Genomic DNA, 6,652 nt, shown 5'->3' with positions numbered 1-6,652 from the left:
AGGTAGCAGTGGAGATGGAGATGAGGAAGAGAGCACAGATTTTTGGAGTTTTGGAGATGAAAAAATTAGGATAAATATTAAATTAATATTAAATTAAAAATAAGTAAACTCAATAAAAATCTTTGAAGATTTTTCAAGATGGACAATATAAATTTGATATATATTATTTAAATTTTTATTAAAGTAAAATCTAATTTAAATTTAAATAAATTTTTAATTCAGTACACTCTACTTTTAATTATTTTTATGCAAATAGTTATTATAACTTATTAATAAAATTTATCTTACAACTCTTTAAGGCATTTTATATAGAGAGAATTTTGAGATCTAGTGTAAGCACAAGTTAAATCACTCTTTTAATTGAAATATATTTGAAGTCTATAAAATCAAAAATTAACCTGATGTGAACCGGGTGTGAACTTATATCAACTGAATTACTTTAATTTAATTTTTAATAAAATTTGTCTTACTACTCTTTACAATCTTAACTGACATTTTATATCGAGAGAATTTTTAGATTTAGTGTAATATAATATTTCTTTTAAGTAAAATGTAGTTGACAGTTTATATAACCGCAAATCAACCTGATGTGAACCTTATACGAACCTATATCAACTGAACTACCGTAATTTACTTTTTAATAAAATTTATCTTACTTTCCTTTACAATTTTCGCTGACATTTTACATTGAGAGAATTTTGAGATTTAGTGTAATATGCAAATTAAATATCTTTGAAATAAAATGTATTTGACAGTCTATAAAACCGAAAATCAACCTGATGTAAACCTATATCAACTGAAATAGCTTAATTCAATTTTTAATAAAATTTGTCTTACTGCTCTTTACAATCTTAACTGACATTTTATATTAAGAGAATTTTGAGATTTAGTGTAATATACAAATTGAATATTTTTTTGAGTGACATGTATTTGAAAGTTTATATAATCGGAAATCAACCTGATGTGAACCTTATGTGAACCTATATCAACTGAACTAGTTTAATTTAATTTTTAATAAAATTTAACTTACTGCTCTTTACAATCTTAACTCACATTTTATATTAAGCGAATTTTGAGATTTAGTGTAATATACAAATTGAATACATTTTTTTGAGCGACATGTATTTGACAGTATATATAAATCAACCTGATGTGAACCTATATCAATTGAATTACCTTAATTCAATTTTTAATAAAATTTGTCTTACTTCTCTTTACAATTTTAACTCACATTTTACATTGAGAGAATTTGAGATTTAGTGTAATATACAAATTGGATATCTCTTTTAAGTGAGATGTATTTGATAGTTTATAAAACCGAAAATCAACCTGATATGAACCTATATAAATTGAACTACCTTAATTCAGTTTTTAATAAATATTGTTTTGCCGCTCTTTACAATATTAACTGAAATTTTATATAAAGATAATTTTGAGATTTTAGCGTAATTGAATATTTATTTTAAGTGAAATGTATTTAATAGTCTACAAAACCAAAAATTAACCTGATGTGAACCTTTATCAACTTAACTGCTTTAATTTAATTTTTAATAAAATTTATTTTACTACTCTTTACAATCTTATCTGACATTTTATATAAAAATAATTTTGAGATATAGTCTATCATAAAAATTGAACAATTGTTTTTAAATAAAATGTAATTGACAGTTTATAAAACTGAAAAACAATCTTATGTGAACTGTATGTAAACGTGAAATAATACCATATATTGGAATTTTTGGTACAGTACTTATAAACAAAATTGAATTTGATTTCAACTTCTGATTTCATAATTTGCCTTTAGGTTGGATCTGTAAAATTCCAACTTCTGATTTCATAATGACATTGACAAGAATGTTGATTTTTTTAGTTTTGGCTAAAATATCATTTTACACTATTTGGATCAAAAAGGTATTTTACCCATCATCTTCAACCTTCAACTTTTTTAACAGAAGATATTGTATAAAGAAAATAGGCCAATCTTACAACCTAAACAGCACAATTAAAAGCTAATAACCATGACTAAGCATCTACCTGTATAAGACTTTACAAAATTATACTAAAACATGACCCCCAATTTTAAACCACGAGAAATCCATTTTATTTGTGATTCTTAAAATTGATATTGAAGATGTAAAATATCAGCATAAATTTATCATCATCGGCGGTATTGGAGGCAGTGACGGCGGAGGATGATCATAATATTCGTCCGACAATCTCAATAGAATCAGACCTTGTCATCGCCGATCACTTTGGATCTCTTAAGAACAACAAGAAAGGATCAATCTTTCGCAAGAGATTGCTAAGAAATCAACTTTCACGGTGATCGGAACACTTACACTGTGATGGAGTTTTGCCGGATTGGATAGTCTTCTTGCTGTAAATTCTTCTTCTCTCGTACGGTAGGAAGAAGGAGGGTATATGTAATACCCCAAAATATTTTAAGGTAATTAAGTCGTGCCACGTGTCGAGATTTTCGATAAATTAAATTAAGGAGAATTTAATTTAATTATATCGGAAATTTAGAATAAAAATTTGATGAGTCAATTAGCGGGATTAAAGGAGTTATTATGAAAAGTTGGATGTGGAAGCATTTTAGGGCTAAATTGCAAATTATGCAAAGTTTGGGGACCAAAGTGCAAATTAGCCAATTAAGCCCGAAAATAGAGATTTGAGGATTTTCGATGAAAATCTATATTTTAAGTTAGTATTATTTATTTGGATATAAATAATACGTATATGAATTAATAGAAAGATTAATTGATTTCGATCTGGACTAAATTGTAAGTTTTGAAAAGTTTCAAGGGCCAAATGGTAAGTTGACCATTATATATATAGGAAACCTTCATCAGTAAGATGAAGGATCCAGATACTTCATTCTCTCTTCCTTCACTTCTTTCATTCTCTCGCTCGTTTCGTACGGTTCCATCGCTCGATTCCGTTTCTCGTCCGTTTCCGACGTTCTATAACTCCAAACGATCGTATTTCGACGGGTAATCACGGTAAGCTTGACGTTTTACCATTTCGTTGATTATATTTTGAGTTATATCGATTCAAAGTTTTAGGCCGCGAAACGATTTTATCGTTTTATCGAGTTTATGATTGATATATAACGTTTTGAGCTTAGAATACGCGTTTTGGTTGAGTTTGGAGCGTTTTTACGTATATAGCAGGTCGGGAACCCCGGAAATCGATTCCGGGGGATTGTGCACGACTGTACACGATCGTGTACCATGGTACACGAACGTGTACTTGAGGTACACGAACGTGTACCATCAATGGTACACGAACGTGTACTTGAGGTACACGAACGTGTACCATCATATGGTACACGAACGTGTACTAAGGTACACGAACGTGTACCATCATATGGTACACGAACGTGTACTAAGGTACACGAACGTGTACCTCCCTGCACGAGCGTGCATCCTTCGATTCTCGCACCCTGAGTCTTCGTGCCTTGATTGAATTAATGGAATTCACGTATTGAATCGGAAATCGAATAGTAGTTAACCTAATAAGGTTATAAGAAGATGGAATTAGAATGTTATACGATCCGTAAACGAGTTTGATACCGTTTATCGGAGTATACGTGAGAAGCACGACGATTAATAAGAGTTCAATGTGTCGAGTCTCGAGTCTAGAGTCAATCTTAGAATAGGATTCTGATGTGAGTCAAATATTTTGAAATTGTTTTAGATCCAGCGAGGCAAGAAGGAGCTGGACCAGGAGCTCGGGAAGTTTGACGTTTCTAAAGCCCCGACGTATTTTTGGATAAGCGTTTTCTGTGAGTTTATACGATTTGCTTTTAAAGTATTTATTTAAGCAATTATTTTATATTGCTTTATATTTGAATTGCATGTTTTATATGCGAATTCTTTTTATGAATTGCATATGGTTGATTTGAAACCGGTATTGATCCGATGAAACGTGCTACCTATTGGGCGACAATAGGACTGTGTGATCACCAGTTTTGATATGACTCAGCTGGGAGCTGATGATGAATATGAGATTTACGATTGGGTTATAATTTAGATACGCAGAGTGAACTCGGCTACGGTGTAGCCTGGAAGTCCCCGTATCTAGTGGCTGGGCCACCAGCGAGTTGGACTCGCGATTGATATTTATGATTGGGTTGATCGATTGATTATTAGTATGTTTGAGGATTAAGGTTTCAATCGGATCCTGTACTTGGCTGCATATGATTGATTATGATTTTATGTTTTATTTGAATACTTATTAGTAAATGTATGAACTCACTCAGTATATCCCAATATACTGACCCCTCACAGATTTCCTTTCAGGATAAAGACGCTTTGAAGCAACGGACTTCTATCCTACTTCCAGAAGTCTGTATTTTTGAGTATGTAAAGAAACAGTAATTTACTCTTAGAGCTGCAGTAGATAAGTATTTTGTGAGTCAGCTTGTATATAAAGTTTTCTGTAAATATTACTTTAACGTTTTAAAGTTTTAAACGTTTTACGCTTGTTGCTTTATATATATTGTGACTGCCAGAGGATATGTGTGCCTGGCATGTGTGCTTCTGCATGACACGTGTTTATTTATGTCATGCATGACATTTATGCATTTCGCGAAAAATTATTTTACGTTTTTAGGCTTGCTACGGGTTTCGGAGCAACCACTCCCATTCCCTAGCGCCGGTCTCGGCTCTGAGATTGGGTCGTGACAATGTTGGTATCAGAGCATGGTCCAGTTACCATTGCTTCTGTCAGAAGAGTGATTGATTTTCATAGGATTCTACTGCAGCACATAGGACTCGAGTCTTGTCTTGTCTTTGTTAAGTATTCGTTTGATTTTCAAACTTTCAGCTTTCCCTCTAGGATGTGAGTTTGTCTTATGTGTGTGTTCGCTTGTGATGAGATGCGCGTTTATTACGGTATGCGTTTGCGATAATATGCGGTTATGTGGCTAAGTAACGCTGTTTGTCTTGGTCAGGATGTCTGACCAACGACAAGAACTAGAGCGAGCTGCCGCTGCAGCACGTAATGTTATAGAAGGGGCGCATGACGTCCATCCAGAAGCTCAAGATGAGTCTTCTGTTCACGGAGGAGGTGGTGGCCAAGAGGCCCAGGCGCAGGCACCTGGAGTGCAAGCGCAAGCCCATCAATCTAATGTTGTGGGTTTTGATCTGAATCAGTTTCTTACGGGAATTGCGGCTATGCAAGCCAATCAGGCTGAGGTGCAGAATATGCATCGTGAGCAACTACAGCAGCAACAATTGCGTAATGTGGCTTTCACTGACCGAGATATCGTCTTGGCTTATATGCGTCTCAAGCCAACTAAGTTTGACAGTACAGGCGATGCTCTCGATTTCCTCGAAGAAGTAGAACGTAACGCTCGACGCCTGCAAGCTAATGAGAGACAGACTATCATTATGGTGGAAATGTCATTGAAAGGACCTGCGAAAGATTGGTTTCAGCAGCATATTCAGCCAACCATGGAGACTATGACCTGGGCTGAATTCGCGAACCATTTTAGGGAGTACTTTTTACCATATGCGGTGACGGAGAGTTATCGTAGTCAGTGGTTGACCCTGAGTAGAGGCAATCGGTCTGTGCAAGAGTATGTGACGGAGTTCACTAGAGTGAGTAGGTTTGCACCAGACCTGACTACAGACCCAGTCAGAGTGAACTCAAGGTTTGTAGAGGGTCTAGGAGCTGAATTTGTGAGTCTGACGTCTGATATCGGAAGAACCTTAGTGCAACTGATTGATAGTGCTAGGCAAATGGAAGTTTCTCTTATCCGTTTTGGAAGAATTCCTGACCCTTCCAATGTTGCACCTGTGAGAGATAATACGTTTCGCAGCGTACAGAGTGCACCTACCCGATCTTATGCTGGGAGCTATTCTCGACCTCCATCACGTCAGCAGAGAAATAAAAGAGCTCGGTATGGAACTAGAGTCAGTACTTCAGGCACTGGATTTAGTGCCAGATCAATGAGTGACATGGGAGGCGGAGTTCCTTTATGTTTGAACTGTAATAGGAGGCACTATGGCGCGTGTTACACTGCTAATGGAGCATGTTTTAACTGTGGTCAACGAGGTCACTTTGCTAGAGATTGTCCAAGGCAGATGCCCCAAGGTTCGATGACTACTGTAGTACAGCCTTCTTATCAGCAGCAGAGAACTGCGCAGCAGATAGCGTCAGGATATGATCAAACAGGAAGTACCTTTACTGGCCAGAGAGGCCGTGGTTATGCGAATCGAGGAGGCAGAAATGGCGGAGGACGCGGTACTGGCCAGACTTTGCAGGCTGGCGGAAGTCAAGCTAGGGTCTTTGAACTGAATCCTCAGGAGGCTCAAGCTTACAATGCGGTGGTGCAAGGTACCTTTTCTATCGCTTCTCAAGACGCATTAGTTTTATTTGATCCGGGCGCTACACATTCGTTTGTTTCGCCTAGTTTCGCTAGTAAGTTAGGAGTGCAACCAGCGTATCTTAGGAATCCCTTATCTGTAGCTACTCCAGTTGGAGAAAGTGTGGAAGTTAGTATCGTTTACCCGTCTTGTCCTGTGAAAGTTCAAGGACGAGATTTGTTAGTCGACTTGATTTTACTTGAGGTTTTAGCTTTTGACGTTATACTAGGAATGGATTGGCTAGCTCAGCACTACGCCAATGTGGATTGTCGAAAGAA

Source organism: Mercurialis annua, linkage group LG8 (genome assembly GCF_937616625.2).
Source record: "Mercurialis annua linkage group LG8, ddMerAnnu1.2, whole genome shotgun sequence".
Taxonomy (NCBI): domain Eukaryota; kingdom Viridiplantae; phylum Streptophyta; class Magnoliopsida; order Malpighiales; family Euphorbiaceae; genus Mercurialis; species Mercurialis annua.
The sequence above is the reverse complement of the archived record's forward strand: the minus strand, read 5'-3'. Positions refer to the sequence as shown.